The 21,109-nt window shown below is 43.1% G+C and overlaps 1 protein-coding gene and 1 pseudogene across 2 annotated transcripts in view; one reads left to right on the top strand and one right to left on the bottom strand.

Annotated features, from left to right (window-relative positions):
- Positions 1 to 12,170, bottom strand: part of LOC115139887 (uncharacterized) — a 32,635-nt gene extending 20,465 nt beyond the window's left edge. For both annotated transcript variants that reach the window (XM_029677730.2, XM_029677731.2), the window contains exon 1: positions 12,018 to 12,170. The gene's annotated coding sequence lies outside the window, so the exon portion shown is untranslated. The remainder of the gene's footprint in view (positions 1 to 12,017) is intronic.
- On the top strand, positions 10,108 to 10,758 carry LOC115139889 (cofilin-2-like; annotated as a pseudogene).
- Positions 12,171 to 21,109: the final 8,939 nt, after the last annotated feature.

The following is a 21,109-nucleotide window of genomic DNA, read 5'->3' as shown; positions in this document are numbered from 1 at the left end:
ATAAGTCTATATACGATGTGAGCAAATGAGGTGAGATAAGGGAGGTAAAGGCAAAAAAAGGGCCATGGTGAAGAAGTAAATACAATATAACAAGAAAAACACTAGAATGGTAGATTTGCAGTGGAAGAATGTGCAAAGTAGAAAGAAAAATAATGGGGTGCAAAGGAGCAAAATAAATAAATACAGTAGGGGAAGAGGTAGTTATTTGGGTGAAATTATAGATGGGTTATGTACAGGTGCAGTAATCTGGTGCTTAAAGCTAGTGAGGGAGATAAGTGTTTCCAGTTTCAGAGATTTTTGTAGTTCGTTCCACTCATTGGCAGCAGAGAACTGGAAGGAGAGGCGGCCAAAGGAAGAATTGGTTTTGGGGGTGACCAGAGAGATATACCTGCTGGAGCGTGTGCTACAGGTGGATGCTGCTATGGTGACCAGCTAGTTGAGATAAGGGGGGACTTTACCTAGCAGGGTCTTGTAGATGACCTGGAGCCAGTGGGTTTGGCGACGAGTATGAAGCGAGGGCCAGCCAACAAGAGCATACAGGTCCAGTGGTGGGTAGTATATTGGGCTTTGGTGACAAAACGGATGGCACTGTTATAGACTGCATCCAATTTGTTGAGTAGGGTATTGGAGGCTATTTTGTAAATGACATCGCCCGAGTTGGGATAGGTAGGATGGTCAGTTTTACGAGGGTATGTTTGGCAGCATGAGTAAAGGATGCTTTGTTGCGAAATAGGAAGCCAATTCTAGATTTAATTTAGGATTGGAGATGTTTGACGTGAGCCTGGAAGGAGAGTTTACAGTCTAACCAGACACCCAGGTATTTGTAGTTGTCCACATATTCCAAGTCAGAACCGTCCAGAGTAGTGATGCTGGATGGGCGGGCAAGTGCAGGCAGCGATCGGTTGAAGAGCATGCATTTAGTTTTACTTGTATTTAAGAGCAGTTGGAGGCCACGGAAGGAGAGTTGTAATGGCATTGAAGCTTGCCTGGAGGGTTGTTAACACAGTGTCCAAAGAAGGGCCAGAAGTATACAGAATGGTGCCGTCTGTGTAGAGGTGTATCAGAGACTCACCAGCAGCAAGAGCGACATCATTGATGTATATACAGAGAAGAGAGTCGGCCCAAGAATTGAACCCTGTGGCACCCCCATAGAGACTGCCAGAGGCCCGGACAACAGGCCCTCCGATTTAACACACTGAACTCTATCAGAGAAGTAGTTGGTGAAACAGGCGAGGCAATCATTTGAGAAACCAAGGCTATCGAGTCTGCCGATGAGGATGTGGTGATTGACAGAGTTGAAAGCCTTGGCCAGGTGAATACGGCTGCACAGTATTGTTTATTATCGATGGTGGTTAAGATGTCGTTTAGGACTTTGTGCGTGGCTGAGGTGCACCCATGACCAGCTCTGAAACCAGATTGCATAGTGGAGAAGGTGCGGTGGGATTCAAAATGGTCTGTAATTAGTTAGTTGACATGGCTTTCGAAGACCTTAGAAAGGCAGGGTAGGATAGAGGTAGGTCTGTAGCAGTTTGGGTCTAGAGTGTCCCCCCCTTTGAAGAGGGGGATGACCGCAGCTGCTTTCCAATCTTTGGGAATCTCAGACGACAGAAAGAGATGTTGAACAGGCTAGTAATAGGCATTGCAACATTTTCGGCAGATCATTTTAGAAAGAAAGGGTCCAGATTGTCTAGCCCGGCTGATTTGTAGGGGTCCAGATTTTGCAGCTCTTTCAGGACATCAGCTGACTGGATTTGGGAGAAGGAGAAATGGGGAAGGCTTGGGCGAGTTGCTGTGGGGGTTACAGTGCAGTTGACCCGGGTAGGGGTAGGTGGAAAGCATGGCCAGCTGTAGAAAAATGCTTATTGAAATGTTCAATTACAGTGGATTTATCGGTGGTGACAGAGTTTCCTATCCTCAGTGCAGTGGGCAGTTGGGAGAAGGTGTTCTTATTCTCCATGGACTTTACAGTGTCCCAGAACTTTTTTGAGTTTGTGTTGCAGGAAGCAAATTTCTACTTGAAAAGGCTAGCCTTGGCTTTTCTAACTGCCTGTGTATATTCGTTTCTAACTTTCCTGAAAAGTTGCATATCACGGGGGCTGTTCGATGCTAATGCAGAAAGCCATAGGATGTTTTTGTGTTGGTTAAGGCCAGTCAGGTCTGGAGAGAACCAAGGGCTATATCTGTTCCTAGTTCTACATTTCTTGAATGGGGCATGCTTATTTAAGATGGTGAGGAAGGCATTTAAAAAAAATAACCAGACATCCTCTACTGACGGGATGAGGTCAATATCCTTCCAGGATACCCGGGCCAGATTGATTAGACAGGCCTGCTCGCTGAAGTGTTTCAGGGAGCGTTTGACAGTGATGAGCGGAGGTCGCTTGACCGCTGACCCATTACGGATGCAGGCAATGAGGCAGTGATCACTGAGATCTTGGTTGAAAACAGCAGAGGTGTATTTAGAGGGCAAGTTGGTCTATGAGGGTGCCCATGTTAACGGCTTTGGGGTGGTACCTGGTAGGTTCATTGATAATTTGTGTGAGATTGAGGGCATCAAGCTTAGATTGTAGGATGGCTGGGGTGTTAAGCATGTTCCAGTTTAGGTCACCTAGCAGCACGAGCTCTGAAGATAGATGGGGGGCAATCAGTTCACATATGGTGTCCAGAGCACAGCTGGGGGCAGAGGGTGGTCTATAGCAGGCGGCAACAGTGAGAGACTTGTTTTTAGAGAGTTGGATTTTCAAACGTAGAAGTTCAAATTGTTTGGGTACAGACCTGGATAGTAGGACAGAACTCTGCAGGCTATCTCTGCAGTAGATTGCAACACCGCTCCCTTTGGCCGTTCTGTCTTGTCTGAAAATGTTGTAGTTAGGGATGGAGATTTCAGAGTTTTTGGTGGTCTTCCTAAGCCAGGATTCAGATACGGCTAGAACATCCGTGTTGGCAGAGTGTGCTAAAGCAGTGAATAAAACAAACTTAGGGAAGAGGCTTCTAATGTTAACATGCATGAAACCAAGGCTATAATAAGGCTGTAATGTAATAAAATGTGGAAAAAGTGAAGGGGTCTGAATACTTTCCGAATGCACTGTAAATGTGGAATATTTGTCCAATATCCTTCATTTATTGATGGAGCTGACTACACCAACTCGGATCTGAATGGATATGGATGTTTAGAAAATCTTCCAGGTCATGTTGTCCAGTGCCAATTTTTCAAATGCGCAGATTTTTAAATATTCGCATGAAAATCTGTAGCCAATTGGATGGAAACCTAGCTATAGACATCCTAAAGACTGGCAAGTGTGTTAGACCAGTGTCTCTGTGATATATATATATATATACCGTTGAAGTCAGAAGTTTACATACACCTTAGCCAAATATATTTAAACTCAGCTCTTCACAATTCCTGACATTTAATCCTAGTAAAAATTCACTGTTTTAGGTCAGTTAGGATCACCACTTTATTTTAAGAATGTGAAATGTCAGAATAATAGAAGAGAGAATTATTTATTTCAGCTTTTATTTCTTTCATCGCATTCCCAGTGGGTCAGAAGTTTACATACACTCAATTAGTATTTGGTAGCATTGCCTTTAAATGGTTTATCTTGTGTCAAACTTTTTGGGTAGCCTTCCACAAGCATCCCACAATAAGTTGGGTGAATTTTGGCCCATTCCTCCTGACAGAGCTGGTGTAACCGAGTCAGGTTTGTAGGCCTCCTTGCTCGCACAAGCTTTTTCAGTTCTGCCCACACATTTCTATAGGATGGAGGTCAGGGCTTTGTGATGGCCACTCCAATACCTTGACTTTGTTGTCCTTAAGCAATTTTGCCACTTTTGAACTACAATTTTGAACTACTCAGGACTACCTGGCATGATGACTCCTTGCTGTCCCCAGTCCACCTGGCTGTGCTGCTGCTCCAGTTTCAACTGTTCTGCCTGTGATTATTATTTTTTGACCATGCTGTTCATTTATGAACATTTGAACATCTTGGCTATGTTCTGTTATAATTCCACCCGGCACAGCCAGAAGAGGACTGGCCACCCCTCATAGCCTGGTTCCTCTCTAGGTTTCTTCCTAGGTTTTGGCCTTTCTAGGGAGTTTTTCCTAGCCACCGTGCTTCTACACATTTACATTTACATTTAAGTCATTTAGCAGACGCTCTTATCCAGAGCGACTTACAAATTGGTGCATTCACCTTAAGACATCCAGTGGAACAGCCACTTTACAATAGTGCATCTAAATCTTTTAAGGGGGAGGGTGAAGGATTACTTTATCCTATCCTAGGTATTCCTGAAAGAGGTGGGGTTTCAGCGGAAGGTGGTGATTGACTCCGCTGTCCTGGCGTGAGGGAGTTTGTTCCACCATTGGGGGCCAGAGCAGCGAACAGTTTTGACTGGGCTGCGCGGGAACTGTACTTCCTCAGTGGTAGGGAGGCGAGCATTGGATGAACGCAGTGCCCTTGTTTGGGTGTAGGGCCTGATCAGAGCCTGGAGGTACTGAGGTGCCGTTCCCCTTTAGGCAAGCACCATGGTCTTGTAGCAGCTTCAACTGGAAGCCAGTGGATAGAGCGGAGGAGCGGGGTGACGTGAGAGAACTTGGGAAGGTTGAACACCAGACGGGCTGCGGCGTTCTGGATGAGTTGTAGGGGTTTTATGGCACAGGCAGGGAGCCCAGCCAACAGCGAGTTGCAGTAATCCAGACGGGAGATGACAAGTGCCTGGATTAGGAAGGCAGGGTCGTATGCGGATGTTGTAGAGCATGAACCTACAAGAACGGGCCACCGCCTTGATGTTAGTTGAGAACGACAGGGTGTTGTCCAGGATCACGAGGTTCTTAGCGCTCTGGGAGGAGGACACAATGGAGTTGTCAACCGTTGGCGAGATCATGGAACGGGCAGTTTCCCCGGGAGGAAGAGCAGCTCCGTCTTGCCGAGGTTCAGCTTGAGGTTGATCCGTCATCCACACTGATATGTCTGCCAGACATGCAGAGATGCGATTCGCCACTTCTTCAAAAGCCTGCATTGCTTGCTGTTTGGGATTTTAGGCTGGGTCTGTACAGCACTTTGAGATATCAGCTGATGTACGAAGGGCTATATAAATGCATTTGATTTGATGCTTGGGGTCATTGTCCATTTGGAAGAGCCATTTGCTACCAAGATTTAACTTCCTGACTGATGTCTTGAGATGTTGCTTCAATATATCTACATATTTTTCCTTCGTCATGATGCCATCTATTTTGTGAAGTGCACCAGTCCCCCGTGCAGCCAAGCACCCCCACAACATGATGCTGCCACCCCATGCTTGGGAAGTTGGGATGGTGTTCTTCGGCTTGCAAGCCTCCCCCTTTTTCCTCCAAACATAACGATGGTCATTATGGCCAAACAGTTCTATTGTTGTTTCATCAGACCAGAAGATATTTCTCCAAAAAGTACGATCTTTGTCCACATGTGCAGTTGCAAACCATAGTCTGGCCTTTTTATTGTGGTTTTGGAACAGTGGCTTCTTCCTTGCTGAGTGGCCTTTCAGGTTATGTCGATATAGGACTCGTTTTACTGTGGATAGAGATACTTTTGTACCTGTTTCCTCCGGCATCTTCACAAGGTCCTTTGCTGTTGTTCTGGGATTGATTTGCACTTTTCACACCAAAGTACGTTCATCTCTAGGAGACAGAACGTGTCTTCTTCCTGAGCGGTATGACGGCTTCGTGGTCCCATGCTGTTTATACTTGCGTACTATTGTTTGTACAGGTGAACGTGGTACCTTCAGGCATTTGGAAATTGCTCCCAAGGATGAACCAAACCTGTTGAGGTCTACAATGATTTTTCTGAGGTCTTGGCTGATTTCTTTTGATTTTCCCATGATGTCAAGCAAAGAGGCACTGAGCTTGAAGGTAGGCCTTGAAATACATCCACAGGTTGGCCTCGAATTGACTCAAATGATGTCAATTAGCCTATCAGAAGCTTCTAAAGCCATGACATAATTTTCTGAAATCTTCCAAGCTGTTTAAAGCACAGTCAACTTAGTGTATGTAAACTTCTGACACACTGGAATTGTGATACAGTGAATTATAAGTGAAATAATCTGTCTGTAAACAATTGTTGGAAAAATGACTTGTGTCATGCACAAAGTAGATGTCCTAACCGACTTTCCAAAACTATAGTTTGTTAACAAGAAATTTGTGGAGTGGTTGAAAATGAGTTTTAATGACTCCAACCTAAGTGTATGTAAACTTCTGACTTCAACTGTATATATCCATTGATTCTTGAAGAATATAACTTATAAATGCCTCATGAGCTTAGTTCAACTGTCACACTCCATGAGAACCCAAAATATAAGCTTGTTTTTCTCCAATGTTTGTAAACATTATAAATGTAAACAAACCCTGTATAGCCTCATAACATAGTTAAAACAATAATTGTTATATCATGTATGGTCAGTCCTTGCATCCATAGCTCTGTCTATTAATCTGAGAGTGGTTACATTTCTCCAGGCACCTCCCTCAGCTTTTTACCAAAACAGAGGCGGGGCGTCCTTTTTGTTATTGTTTCATCTGTGGATTTGCCCTTTAAACAGCTGCATATTATTAAGATATCAAAGCTTCACCAACAAAAAGTTAAACAATACGCCTATATCAAATGCAGCATATGGAATTCATTTTTCACATGTAAAAAGGACTTTTCACTCGTGCTCAAAGCATACCATTCCATGAGCGTAGCATTTTTCCCCCAATTCAAATCCTCCATGACAACAAAATCATAAATAACAGAGTAAGGCTGGCTAATAGTTTCGGGGATATGCTCAGGTAAAACAATTTGGCTAATCTATACTTCCATATTTCCAAGTCCTTTTCTTGAGGACCAAGGTGTAACATTTATTGGAATGACTGGAATTCTTATAGACTTTGGTTTTTAATGTAAAGATATAAGTTAATTGTATTATTATATGTAGTAGAAAGCGATGGGTTAGAAGAAGCCTACATAAACCAACCCATGAAGTGAAATGTAACATCCATATATGGCCATCTATGTAAACTTTAACATTGATTTATCCTGCAATAGATGTGGTTCAATTGGTAACATACATTTTTGTCTTCTTCTAATTCCTTCTAAGGGGAAAGTAATCTAAAGGTAACTGAATGTAATCAGATTACGTTGCTGAATTTGGGGATTCCAAAAGTTATGTTACTGATAACAATTGTGGACAGGTAACTAGTAACTGTAACGGATTACATTTAGAAAGTAACCCACCCATCCCTGCTGACATTAATGCAATTGAAAATGAAATCAAACATCTCATAAGAGCCCTGGAATTAAGCAATTTTTTTTGCATGCAATAATCGAAATGTGTAGTTCTGACAAATTTTCAAGAGGTGATGATTGTATGCCACATTCCCATTCTAGTCGGAACTAGGAAACTCAAACGTCCGACTTGCAGATTCGTTGAATGTGGCACGTGTATAACTACAACCAGTTAGCAAGTCGGAAATGTCCATGTTCCGATTAGCACATGAACGAGGCATCACAACCAAATAGTTAACTTTTATTTAAAAATGCCTTGTAAACAGCACGCAGTTGTGAATAGTTTTAGCGGAGCAGAGGGTCTCCTTGCCCCCCAGCAGGCAAAACAAACACTCCACCTTATTGTGATGTTTATTGATAGTGACATATAGATCCTATTAAATTACTGGAGTGGCTGTGTCATAAACCCTCAAAGTTCCATAATTGGGCCAAAATGGAAGCCATCTTGGTCAGGGAGAAATCCAAACCAGTTTAATTGGAGTGAATGGCAGTAGAGGCATAGGTGATACATTTCCTGCTTTTACTTATGCAGGAAAATAAAAGTGTGATGTCAGAAATTGTGTAATGGAATTATAGTCACCTTAAAATATTGTCAGATAATTATAAATACAGTTTATACGAGTTTTATACAAATGTTCTGTATAAATAGCCTCTAAAATATATGTAAACAGACCATAAATGTCCTATCATCAAATGATTTCATCCAGTGTATGGCTGTGGATTGACAGCATTGTTTGAATGGATATTGCGATCAATTCTTCACATTAATTATTTTACACGTTAGCTGTGTTTGAATACTCATACTAACTGCATTAACCATACTATTTGTGACGTAAATTGAGTATGTAGCATGCTTATTGGTCATAGTATGGATATAGTTATTATGGCAAAAGTTCCCAGATGTTGTACTAAATTCACCAAAATGCGAAGTATACAAGCAGTGAACACTACTTCTGTACTTTTAGGGCCCATAATGCAATTCTTCAGAAAATGGGCGTGGCTCCATAACGTTTTCACATTTGAAGAAAATATGAGTCCAATAAGAGCAGATTCAAATTCATTGCTTTAACTAATTATGACAAATGTTAAGAAAATGTTGAGCAATGTAATTAAGTAATGACTTTTCAAATAAGTTCCGTTACACATTCTGTTGGCTGACAATGTGTTAGCTACGCTATCCTTACAAACCGCATAGCATATCATTACAGCAGTATGTACCGGTATGTTAGCTAGCTACCTAATGTTAGTTGGCTATTAATACATCGAACTTGCCAGGCAGTATATTAACTATATGTTATTTAACTAACTACCCAACATTTATTGACATGATTATTCACGTCATTCTTAGCTAAGTAGTATAGTCGTGCATTCTCAATGGATATTGTTAATTCCTGCTATCTACTCCGATTTCAGAGCACTCTAGTCAGTGTGCCAGAGTGCAGAATAACTGATGAATTTACGAACGCTCAACGGCCGGTGCCAGTAAACATCGGCAAAAAAGCAGTGGCACAAAAAGCATCATTAAATTGTTGCCAGCAGCACAGTTACGGTCACAAACGCTCTGGATAACATGAAGACAGCCTAACCAACTCTGCTAGATCGAGTAAAATGATCAGAGTGAGGTGTTCTCTCATTTGTGTCTGGGAGTAGCTAGCAAGCTAGCCAACGTTAGCCAGTTATCTTGGGTGCTTGACTGCCGTTGTGAAGTCAGAACGCTCGGATCCACCCTACACTTTGGCCAGAGCTTCCAATGTGTGTTCTGGACACTACGAGCGCGAAGCACAACGGACAATCTGACAACGCTCTGGATTTATGAACACACTCTGGCATTCCAGATTGAATTTACAAACACACCTGAAATCATAAAATGTCTAGCCGGTCATTTGTTATGCTAACAAGCTAGCAAGAGGCTGCATAACAACAGCATCAACTTACAGTAGACAGGCGAAGCACTAGTACGCTCAACTAAAAGGTTACCGTTTGTTTACAGTATACTAAAATGAACTAATAGTATGTAGTATATACTCATTAAGTATGTAGTATACAGTATGTTAGTATGGGTATTCGAACACAGCTAATATGTTATCACAGCACTGGCAAATCATGGTTGACCAAGATTGCTGACCTTTGGACCATAATAAGAAGGTTCAGGATCATTCTAGTAGTCTAATTGCTAATTCTATGGATAACGACCTATATACCCCTTTATGTGTTTGCAAACATTGCCACACAAGGGCGTTGTGCGCAAGTTGGTTGCAGAACAAGGGGGAGTTCTTATAGAACCGCAGCAAAACAAATAAACAATATTTACATGTTGCTTATGAGTTCATTTCACACTACTTTTGGATTATAATTGGATTTTAAGGCTCGTATGAAAGTCTTGCTCAACATAATGCTTGTGTCATCATTGCAAATCAACTGCATTATACTTTAAAAAAACACTTCCCCTTCAACCAGTAAAATGGCTCTTTGGCTAGCTTTTGCTACAGCCCATATCAATGAGCTTCAAGCTAACAGCTGTTGCATCCAAAATAGTTATTTTGCAAAAATCACAACTAAATATAATCTTATCTCAAGCAAGAATCAAAACATCAATGTAAGTGTATGTTCAAGCAATAATCAAAACATCATTGTAAGCGTATGAGAACCCCAAAAAGTTATTTTGTTTAGAAGTAATAAAAACGTAAATCTTTTGAATGGGCGCAGATGGCGATGGCTTTTTACTGCTGCCAATAGTCGCGCGCATAGGTGTTTGGCGTCAGTGTGTCGTGTACTGGAAAAGGGTCTATTAGGTAGAAGGTCGCAGCCCCGGTCTAGTGTGAGCTCAACAAGAAGAACGAACATTTCATTTTCGACTCAGACGCTGATGCACGAAAGACCCAACCATGGCCTCTGGGGTGACAGTGACTGATGAAGTTATTACAGTCTTCAATGTGATGAAGGTCCATAAGGCCCAGGCGAACGAGGATGAGAAGAAGAAGAGGAAGAAGGCAGTGCTGTTCTGTCTGAGCGAGGACAAGAAGAACATTATCCTTGAAGCAGGTAAAGAGATTCTGACCTGTGATTTGGGTACCACCATCGCAGACCCTTTCCTGCACTTTGTCAAGATGCTGCCTGCCGACGACTGTCGCTACGCCCTCTTTGACGCAACCTATGAGACCAAGGAGACCAAGAAGGATGATCTTGTCTTCATCTTCTGGGCCCCAGAAGGTGCTCCACTGTAGAGCAAAATGATCTATGCCAGCTCAAAGGATGCCATTAAGAAGAAATTCACAGGTTTCGAGCATGAATGGCAAGTTCACGGTTTGGAGGACATCAAAGATCGGTGCACCTTAGCAGAGAAGCTTGGAGGCTCATCAGTGGTCACCCTTGAAGGTGGGCCTGTATAAATCCACTCTGTCAACTGAGGCCTACAGGGAAAGAAAAAAGAGAATTGAAGTCCCGGGGGTGTGGCTGTTCATTCCAGAATGAGAAGGAATTGGGTGAGGGGGGTTTAGAGTACAAATAAGATGGGGTGGAGGGTATTGTAACGGCTTTCCTCTTCCTCTTCTGATGATGAAGATTGCAAATGCATAGCTACGTGGTGATTTATTTTTTTATGAACTTATTGAACATTGAGTTTAGGAAACAGCAGCAGGAGCGCGGGCAACCAGGGAAATTGAGTGAATCATCATTAGTCTTTCATTAGGGTATCATGCCATGAAAGTAATGTTTGTTTTCTGCACACATTTCCCCTCACACCCTCACCATTTAGTCCTGTCAGGTACCAAGGAATTCCATATGATTGAATAATGGTTATGAAACTTCAATAAACAGTAAATGTAAAAATGTATAAAAAAACATCAGGAAAATGTTTGCCTTTTTAGGTTTGCAGAGGCAATAAAGTAGATTTACACAACAGTGTCTTAAACAGTACCCATTTTGCGAAACAATACTTGGTCCTCATGCTAGCGAGGTCACTTTGAGATTGACAACACTTTTAGAAGTGAGCTCAGGCCAAGAAAGCATAATAAAAGTTACCCCACCCCCACAGACGCATACAGTACACCCAGCATAACAAACACACACATCAATGTGATATCACAATAGAAACAATCCAACACTTACATATCACAGATCAGTTTACACATTTATATGTGTATATACATTTAAGTATACAAATGATCCTGTCACTGGAAGCTGTACTATAAACAGTCGTCTACTATGTCTATTTGTCTTTCTTTTTTGTTTGTGAGAATGACAGTGGGCAGTAATCAGGCCTATTACAGCTGAAGAGTAAATGTTTGGCTGCGGTTTCAGTGATGATCATAACCAGTTGTGAGTTGAGTTTACAGAGCAGGTCCTGATTAGAGGATCACAGTGGATGGAACTGGATTGTCATTTCGATTAGAGGACTGGTGTCAATCTAACTATATGGGGATATCTCAATGCAATAGGTACAGTTTGACCCGTGACCAATTCATCTCCCAAATCCTTTGAACGTCTGCTTTTTTTGTAACCAAATTTCCCACCCAAGACATTATTACGAAAAAAGAAGGCTTGTCATTCTGGAATGGATTCAGTACTTATATATTGTTTCAGTGCATTGGGAAAGAAGCGTCTCTGTCAACAATCTAAGAGAAACCATATGTGGGTGTTTCTCACACAAGCCTTTAGGGGCCATTTCTAACACAGAGCCTTCCAACATTCCCACCACAACAATAACGTTTTCCAAACCATTCTTACCTGCTCTCCGAAGATGTCCAAGATTTTGACCACCATCATAGACTTTGAGGGAATGTTTCTGTGGTGTTCTGATTGTCAGCCCATTTTCTCATGTGTTTATCTTAGTCTTTATCCACACCCAGGGATTTACAGGGCTGACACAGCCCACTTTACCGTTGCCCCGGGCACAATGAGCTAAGTCGCAGGATTTGTTTGTGGTTGGTGAGGGGGTAAGTTTCAGTATTGTCATAGTAACAAACAACAAACTTTACCAACAAGTGTACAGTATATGATTCACAGACATTGTGGATAATAGTCTACGGAAAGTTTGTCAGTGGTTGGGGAGCCAAACCTAACCATTGTATCTATATGCATTGGTCTTGCAGCCTATGGTAGTAATTCAATAATTCTCCAAAATAATGCTTAAAGGTCACCCGTGTGAGTGAGGAGGAAGTTTAGCATTATCGAGTGGATTTGGGGCTCCTTGCTGATGCTTTTGTCACTGCTCCGTACCTCATTTGAGGACTTTTTAAGGAGGACAGGTGAAGAAGGAATTCATATATCTAGATTTTGTCTGTCTCCACCTTGTGAGCTGCATGTTGGACTGATTCCAGGAGAGGAGGCTTCATGTGGTAGAGCTCCTGTTGTCTGGTTCCACTTACAAACCTGTCGCCATCCATGTCTTTGACGTTGGCCAGGTGAAACTGCTGTTGAACAGAAGCAGCTAGAACCTGACAGTATAGCGCAGTACAGCCACCACTGTCTTTCTACCGACAGCTACACTGCCCTAGACCTTAGTCGATGATGTGTTCTCCAACTGTGAAATCAAATCACCATATAGGTTGTAATGTGAGAGGGGAGACATGGGTAATTTATAGGAATAAATGTTTTTCAGTGTCATTGCAGCTGGAGGTCAGACTCAGGCGACCCCATTTCCATTTCCCTAGTGTGTCCTGACTTGGAAATAGAAGTTCCTGGCAGATGAGTCCAGTGTCTCTTCAGTGTATCCACCCATTGTAAAACTAAAAATGGATCCTAGTCTTAGCTCATATGGAGAAAATGTTAAAGGGACATTTCAGAAACTTAATATTCATCATCTCAAGCAAAAAAATAAGATGAGCCTTTTTGTTGCTTTAGTTCCCAGTCCTAGTAAGTGTACTGTAGTTGTTTCTCCCCATGTATGATTGGAAAGCCTGTGAAAGTTCTGAGGGCATCATTCCTAGTTAATAAGTGGAAGAACATCAAAACTGGGTATTCCCCACAGTCTATTCAGACACTAGCCATGTCTGTTTGCCCCCTGTGTCCAAGACAAGCCAGCTCATCTCCACAGGGACCAGTTACCAGTGACATTGGAATACTTTTCTATGTGACTTACAATAGGAGTCTCTTATGCAATGCCCTTGGCCACTTTTCTGTCAACTACACTCAATGAGATATTTTCACATGCACCATTTCCCCAGACAGGGTAGCCCTATCAAAACTGGTAACTGGGTATGTTTGATGAGTCAAAAGACAATTTCCTGTGCAGAGGAGAAAATATTTTCAAAGTCATAAGCAGCTGAGTTTCTTTTCGGGTCACATAAACCTTGTTTAGCTGACTCGGGCCTAAACTAGGCTCTTCAAGCACAAGGGGAGTGGTGTTTTGACATATATTCCGGAAACACAGTTATTGAGTTTATTGCTTAGGACACTAAACATACTAAACCATTGATTCTGTAATAGTTCTCATAATTATTCATACTTGGGCTTGTGGTTCCGTTCTTTATTGCGACAACAATGTCAGTAGAGGAACAGATTAAGTCACGGAATCTCAATAAACCCCCAATTACCTCATCTCAGTTTTTGGCCTCCTTGTTCCAGTTCTTCCCTAGTTACCCACGCTGAAGAGTCCCCCAGTCCCCAAACCCATGGCCATGCTAAAGTAGGAGATAATATGTGTTAATGTGCAAATGAACCATTAGACATAGGAGCAGTGTGCTCATATCCCCAACACTGCCTGTCCTTGTCTGTAGGCCCATTAACTCCACACCATTTAGAAAGAGGCCTTGCCCCTCTCAGTAGTCCCACTATGTGGGTTTCCTGGCCTTCACCATGATGTCATCCCCATAGTTTAGGGCCTCAGGGTTGGGCCCTTTTATACTGTCAATGGTTGGGGCCTCACTGTGGGGGGTGGAGTGATGAGCTCCACTCACTCTCTGGGACATCATTCTAATCCATCTAATCCATCTCTCCTGGATATCAATACTGATATCCAGAGACATTACTGTGCAGCCGTATTCATCGACCTGGACAAGGCTTTCGACTCTGTCAATCACCACATTCTTATCGGCAGACTCAACAGCCTTGGTTTCTCAAATGACTGCCTCACCTGGTTCACCAACTCCTTCTCAGATAGAGTTCAGTGTGTCAAATTGGAGGGCCTGTTATCCGGACCTCTGGCAGTCTCTATGGGGGTGCCACATTGTTCAAATCTTGGGCCGAATCTCTTCTCTGTATACATCAATGATGTCGCTCTTGCTGCTGGTTATTCTCTGATCCACCACTACGCAGACGACACTATTCTGTATACCTCTAGCCCTTCTTTGGACACTGTGTTAACTAACCTCCAGACGAGTTCAATGCCATACAACTCTCCTTCCGTGGCCTCCAACTGCTCTTAAATGCAAGTAAAACTAAATGCATGCTCTTCAACCGATCGCTGCCCGCACCTGCCCGCCCGTCCAGGATCACTACTATGGACGGTTCTGACTTGGAATATGTGGACAACTACAAATACCTAGGTGTCTGGTTAGACTGTAAACTCTCCTTCCAGACTCAAATTAAGCATCTCCAACCCAAAATTAAATCTAGAATCGGCTTCCTATTTTGCAACAAAGCATCCTTCACTCATGCTGCCAAACATACCCTCGTAAAACTGACCATCCTACCGATCCTCGACTTTGACGATGTCATTTACAAAATAGCCTCCAACACTCTACTCAACTAATTGGATGCTCACTGGTCACCATAGCAGCACCCTTCTGTAGCACGCGCTCCAGCAGGTATATCTCACTGGTCACCCCCAAAGCCAATTCTTACTTTGGCTGCCTTTCCTTCCAGTTCTCTGCTGCCAATGACTGGAATGAACTGCACAAATCACTGAAGCTGGAGACTCATATCTCTCTCACTAGCTTTAAGCACCAGCTGTCAGAGCAGCTCACAGAGCAGCTCACTGCACCTGTACATAGCCCATCTGTAAATAGCCCATCAACTACCTCATCCCCATTCTGTATTTATTCATTTATCTTTCTCCTTTGCACCCCATTATATCTACTTGCACATTCATCTTCTGCACATCTACCATTCCAGTGTTTAATTGCTATATTATAATGACTTCGCTACCATGGCCTATTTATTGGTGAAGGAAGGTTGTGTGGGAATGTGAGGAGTTGATCAAGCCTTATGTTATCTGTTCTCATCATTCAGGACTGATCCAGGACTGAGAGATGACGGGAGAAGATTTTATCGTCATGCTGCTCTTTAATCCTGAGGAAAGGAACTTGGCAGGTGGGCAGTTCAACTCATCATGGTCTGTGCAAATTCCCAATAAAGAGAGATATAAAATGCACAGTGTGTTGTAATTGCAGTTCGCGATTGCCATCCAAATAGCTTTCGGTGGTAAACTTTATTTCCAGGTGATGTACATAAAAATAAAGACATTTATAAGTACTGCAGTTTGTGGCCTGAGAAAATAACCTTTAACTCAGTCGAATACCATGACCAAAACCAGATCGTTTTTAGCCTTATTTATTTCACATTTTAAGGTCACTTACTGTATAATGGGAGACAAGAGACCATGTTGTTTGACTGGAAGCCAGAGGTTAGTGGTGAGGACGCCAGTGGAATTTATTTTGACGAGGAGCTCTTTGTGAACCCTCAACAAAATCCAATATAATATCCTCTACTGAACCATGGAGTCTGGCAACTAAACAAATGTAACAGTTTCTGCACAGAATTGAATGCAATAAAACATAAATAGACACACACACACACACACACAGTTGTCGTTTTCCCTCTTTCACACCCATGCTGGACATGCGTCTGGTCTACCTCCCAGGGTGCCACCCACCAAATGTGTTACAATTCTGGGCATAATTACAGCAGAGCTCTCACTGTTTCCCTGACTGATTCCTAGAAAAACGTATTCGGAGTTACATCTGTGTTTGAATAACAAATCATAACAACATTGTTCCCATCGAGTGAATCATATTCCCCTCCATATTCCTCTCCTACCATAAGAGCAGGGGGTTGGGGAATTAGGGGACTGACAGTGGGTCCTAGAACAACAGTTGGGGCGGTACAAGCACAGCCATAACAGGGCATAATGTAGCAGACCACCCTGGTAGTCAACAGCCTACAGTGAACCCACCCACCCTTATTATACCTTGGCAGTCCTGCCAAACAAGCTTCTATCCACAGGCACCTCATTTCGGACACATGCCCTGTTTTATCTCCCTACTCCTGCAACCACACAGAGCTTTTCCATACACGTACCCCTTTGCTTACATAAGCAGTAAGCCAAAGAAAAATCACCATTAAATGTGTGCCACAAGTCAAAACTATGCAATATATGTATGATTGCTCTCTCACATACTTCCTCTTTTGAAGAGAAAAAGGGGGAGAGGTGACAGGTAACACTCATCCTCCCCTCTACCCTCCCGTCCTCTCTAAAGGAACAAGTCTATCAAAATACTCCCACCAAAATGTCACAGTTGACTGCTATGTCGGTGTTGTGTTTAGTTGGAGGGCCATCAGAGGGTGTCAGAGAGAGTTGGGGATGTTTACTGTGAAATAGGCCCCATTTAAACCTTTATGGAAGCCATCCGGTCTTTTTCACCTATTTGTTGACTCATTTGTTGGCTAATTAAGAGAGTCGGCATTATTACTGGAGTACATTTCAAACATCCGCACACATTCTAACGTGGCCAAAGCAGTAATCATTCATTCATTGCACTTGAAAGTCTGGGATAATCTACTCATGGTCTCCTGACACTCGACATTTTAAGATAGGTCAAGTGATCAAACATGGGATAATATTCCACACCAAGGAGATGTTTTATGCGTGATAATTTACATTACACATAAACATGGTCTCTCTTCCCCTCGCCTTGTCTGCAGGTCCCCGGGTCTGTACAATATTTATTCCAATCATGACAGGTGACAGAGAGAGAGAGAGAAACAGACAGAGGTGAGAGAGAGAGAGAGAGAGAGAGAGAGAGAGAGAGAGAGAGAGGGGAAAAAGAAAACAAAGAGAGAGAGGCATTTATACTGAATCTGAATCCACATGGGCATAGACAGAGCAGTTAGCAGCAGCTGGTTTGTGTTAGAGTTCAAATCAAATGTGTATTTGTCACATGCTTTGTACACAACAGGTGTAGACTAACAGTGAAATGCAGAGAAAAAAAAGAGAAATGATATAAAAATATTAACACAAGGAATAAATACACAATGAGTAACGGTAACTTGGCTATATACACAGTTGATGTGCAGGGGTACAAGGTAATTGAGGTAGATATGTACATATAGGTAGGAATAAAGTGACTAGGCAACAGGATAGATACTAAACAGTAGCAGCAGCATATGTGATGAGTCAAAAAAGTTAGTGCAAAAAGGGTCAATGCAGATAGCCCGGGTAGCTATTGGTTAACTATACTGAACAAAAATATAAACGCAACAATTTCAAAGATTTTACTGAGTTACAGTTCATATAAGGAAATCATTCAATTGAAAAAAAAAAAATTTGGCCTTAATCTATGGATTTCACATGACTGGGAATGCAGATATGCATCTGTTGGTCACAGGATCAGGATCAGAAAACCAGTCAGTATCTGGAGTGACCACCATTTGCCTCATGCAGCGCGACACATCTCCTTCGCGAAGAGTTGATCAGGCTGTTGATTGTGGCCTGGGGAATGTTGTCCCACTCCTCTTCAGTGGCTGTGCAAAGTTGCTGGATATCGGAGGGAACTGGACAATGCTGTAGTACATGTCGATCCAGAGCATCCTAAACATGCTCAATGTCTGGTGAGTATGCAGGCCATGGAAGAACTGGGACATTTTTAGCTTCTAGGAATTGTGTACAGATCCTTGCGACATGGGGCCGTTCATTATCATCCTGAAACATGAGGTGATGGTGGTGGATGAATGGCAGGACAATGTGCCTCAGGATCTCATCACTGTATCTCTGTGCATTCAAATTGGCATCAATAAAATGCAACTGTGTTCGTTGTCCACAGCTTATGCCTGCCCATAACATAACTCCTCTGCCACCATGGGGCACTCTGTTCACGAAGTTGATGTCAGTAAACCTCTCTCCCACACGACGCCATACACGCTGTCGGCCATCTGCCCAGTACAGTTGAAACCGCGATTCATCCGTGAAGAGCACACTTCTCCAGTGTGCCAGTGGCCATCGAAGGAATTTGCCCACTGAAGTCGGTTATGACGCCGAACTGCAGTCAGATCAAGACCCTAGTGAGAATGACGACCACTCAGACGTGCTTCCCTGAGACGGTTTCTGACCGTTTGTGCAGAAATCCGTTGGTTGTGCAAACCCACAGTTTCATCAGCTGTCTGGGTAGCTGGTAACAGACAAACCCACAGTTTCATCAGCTGTCTGGGTAGCTGGTAACAGACAAACCCACAGTTTCATCAGCTGTCTGGGTAGCTGGTAACAGACAAACCCACAGTTTCATCAGCTGTCTGGGTAGCTGGTAACAGACAAACCCACAGTTTCATCAGCTGTCTGGGTAGCTGGTAACAGACAATCCCGCAGGTGAAGAAGCCGGATATGGAGGTCCTGGGCTGGCGTGGTTACACTTGGTCTGCGATTGTGCGCCGCTTGGACGTACTGCCAATTTCTCTAAAACAATTTTGGAGGCGGCTTATGGTAAATAAATGTATATTAAATTCTTTGGCAACAGCTCTGGTGGCCATTCCTGCAGTCAGTATGCCAATTGCACACTCCCTCAAAACTTGAGACATCTGTGGCATTGTGTTGTGTGACAAAACTTCACATTTTAGAGTGGCCTTTTATTGTCCCCAGCACAAGGTGCACCTGTGTAACGATCATGCTGTTTAATAAACTTCATGATATGCCATACCTGTCAGGTAGATGGATTATCTTGGCAAAGGAGAAATGCTCGCTAACAAAATTGGAGAGAAATTATATTTCTGTGAGTATGGTACATTTTTGGGATCTTTTATTTCAGCTCATGAAACATGAGACCAACACTTTACATGTTGTGTTGATATTTTTGTTCAGTATATTTAAATAACTATTGAGCAGTCTTATGGCAAGAGGGTAGAAGCTGTTCAGTATGCTGTTGGCTCCAGACTTGGTGCATTGGTACCGTTTGCCGTGCGGTAGCAGAGAAAACACTCTATGACTTGGGTGGCTGGAGTCTTTGACAATTCCTCTGACGCTGCCTGGTATAGAGGTCCTGGGTGGCAGGGAGCCCGGCCCCAGTGATTTACTGGGCCATACACACTATCCTCTGTAGCGCCTTGCTGTTGGATGCCAAGCAGTTGTCATACCAAGCAGTGATGCTGCCAGTCAAGATGCTCTCAATGGTGCAGCTGTAGAACCTTTTGAGGATCTGAGGGCCCATGCCAAATTTGTTCAGCCTCCTGATGGGGAAAGAGACATTGTCGTGCCCTCTTCACGACTGTGTTGGTGTGTGTGGGCCATGATAATTCCTTAATGATGTGGACACCGATGAATTTAATGCTCTCAACCTGCTCCTCTACAGCCTTGTCGATATGGATGGGGGTGTGCTCGGCCTTCCGTTTCCTGTAGTCCTAGATCAGCTCCTTTGTCTTGCTGATGTTGAGGGAGAGGTTGTACAACACTGCCAGGTCTCTGACCTCCTCCCTGGACTGGTGGAGGAAGATTGTGCAGCGGTCTGTCTCTTCGTTAACACAACCCTAGGATAGAGAAAATGAGAAGGGGGTCTGGACCAGATGGTCGTTTGGTCCTAATTACGCCAGGTGTCATTGAGAGAGAATCCAGATGTCTCTGTTAAATTAGTCTCCCTTGTTGAACAGTGAAAAGTGTCTGGTCTCTCTCAGCTAGTGAACCTCCAGTGTTAAAAAGAGCAGTGACTTCATCTGGATCCCCAAAGCTTGTCTTCAGAACATGTTTTACGTTTTCCCTAGAAGCTTTAATTTTCATGAGGAAAAGTCCCCTTGCTGATCAGTGAAATGTATCTGGTGTCATGTGGTGATGGTGTGCTGGATGCTGTTCTGTTCTGTTCTCCCAGCTGTCCAGACTGTCTGGCTCACTGGGACTTTCCCCTCAGTCAGTCTGTCCGTCAGTCTATCCCCTCAAACCCCTCACTCACTCAGCCCCTAGCATATTGCCCACTGTCATAGGACAGTCCCTTGTCCTGGAACATGCACACTATGGGTATCACTATCAACATCACCCCTGGATACACTGGCTTGCCCAAAAGTACCAAATAAAATACATTAGGTCTCCCTGTATGTATATGGGGATGTAAAGCAATACAATGTGTTTATCCCACTTGTCCTGCCCCCAACGTCTTTTAAATCATTTTGCAAGATACAAACAAACAATTAGGATGTAAAGTCGATATTTGTCTAATGATTTTTTCCCTTTTTCTAATGATTTACGCCCATGCAGCGCAGTGACTTTATCTTCAGAGAGCTCCCGAACTGGGTGGAAGAAGTCCTCAGAGATTTGATAGTCCATCTATAGCTTTATCAGTTGGATTCCATCTTCAGCAAAGCGCTCTCTGTATTCACAGATACTGCCATTTCTTTCATGAGACAGCTCAGACAATTCCTCAGAAAGAATGCCCTGGAATTATTCATGCTTTTCATGCTCACTTGCTTCCCTCTCTGTTTTACAAGTGAAATGAAGAGAAGGTCTGCCAACATCTGGCCAGAGCAAGAAGACAGTAAATCCACTTTTATATTTGACGTTTTATCATTGAGAGTGCTGGCCTGCGCCACATGCGCCCCGTCTCTCAGGACAACAGGATACAGACATTGGATTCTTTGGGTTGATATCCTTGGCGTGGCCACCCTCAAGGATGAAATCACCATTACAC

This window comes from Oncorhynchus nerka, linkage group LG13, assembly GCF_034236695.1.
Source record: "Oncorhynchus nerka isolate Pitt River linkage group LG13, Oner_Uvic_2.0, whole genome shotgun sequence".
Classification (NCBI taxonomy): domain Eukaryota; kingdom Metazoa; phylum Chordata; class Actinopteri; order Salmoniformes; family Salmonidae; genus Oncorhynchus; species Oncorhynchus nerka.
Note: the sequence above shows the minus strand (reverse complement) of the source record. Positions and strands in the feature narration are given on the sequence as shown.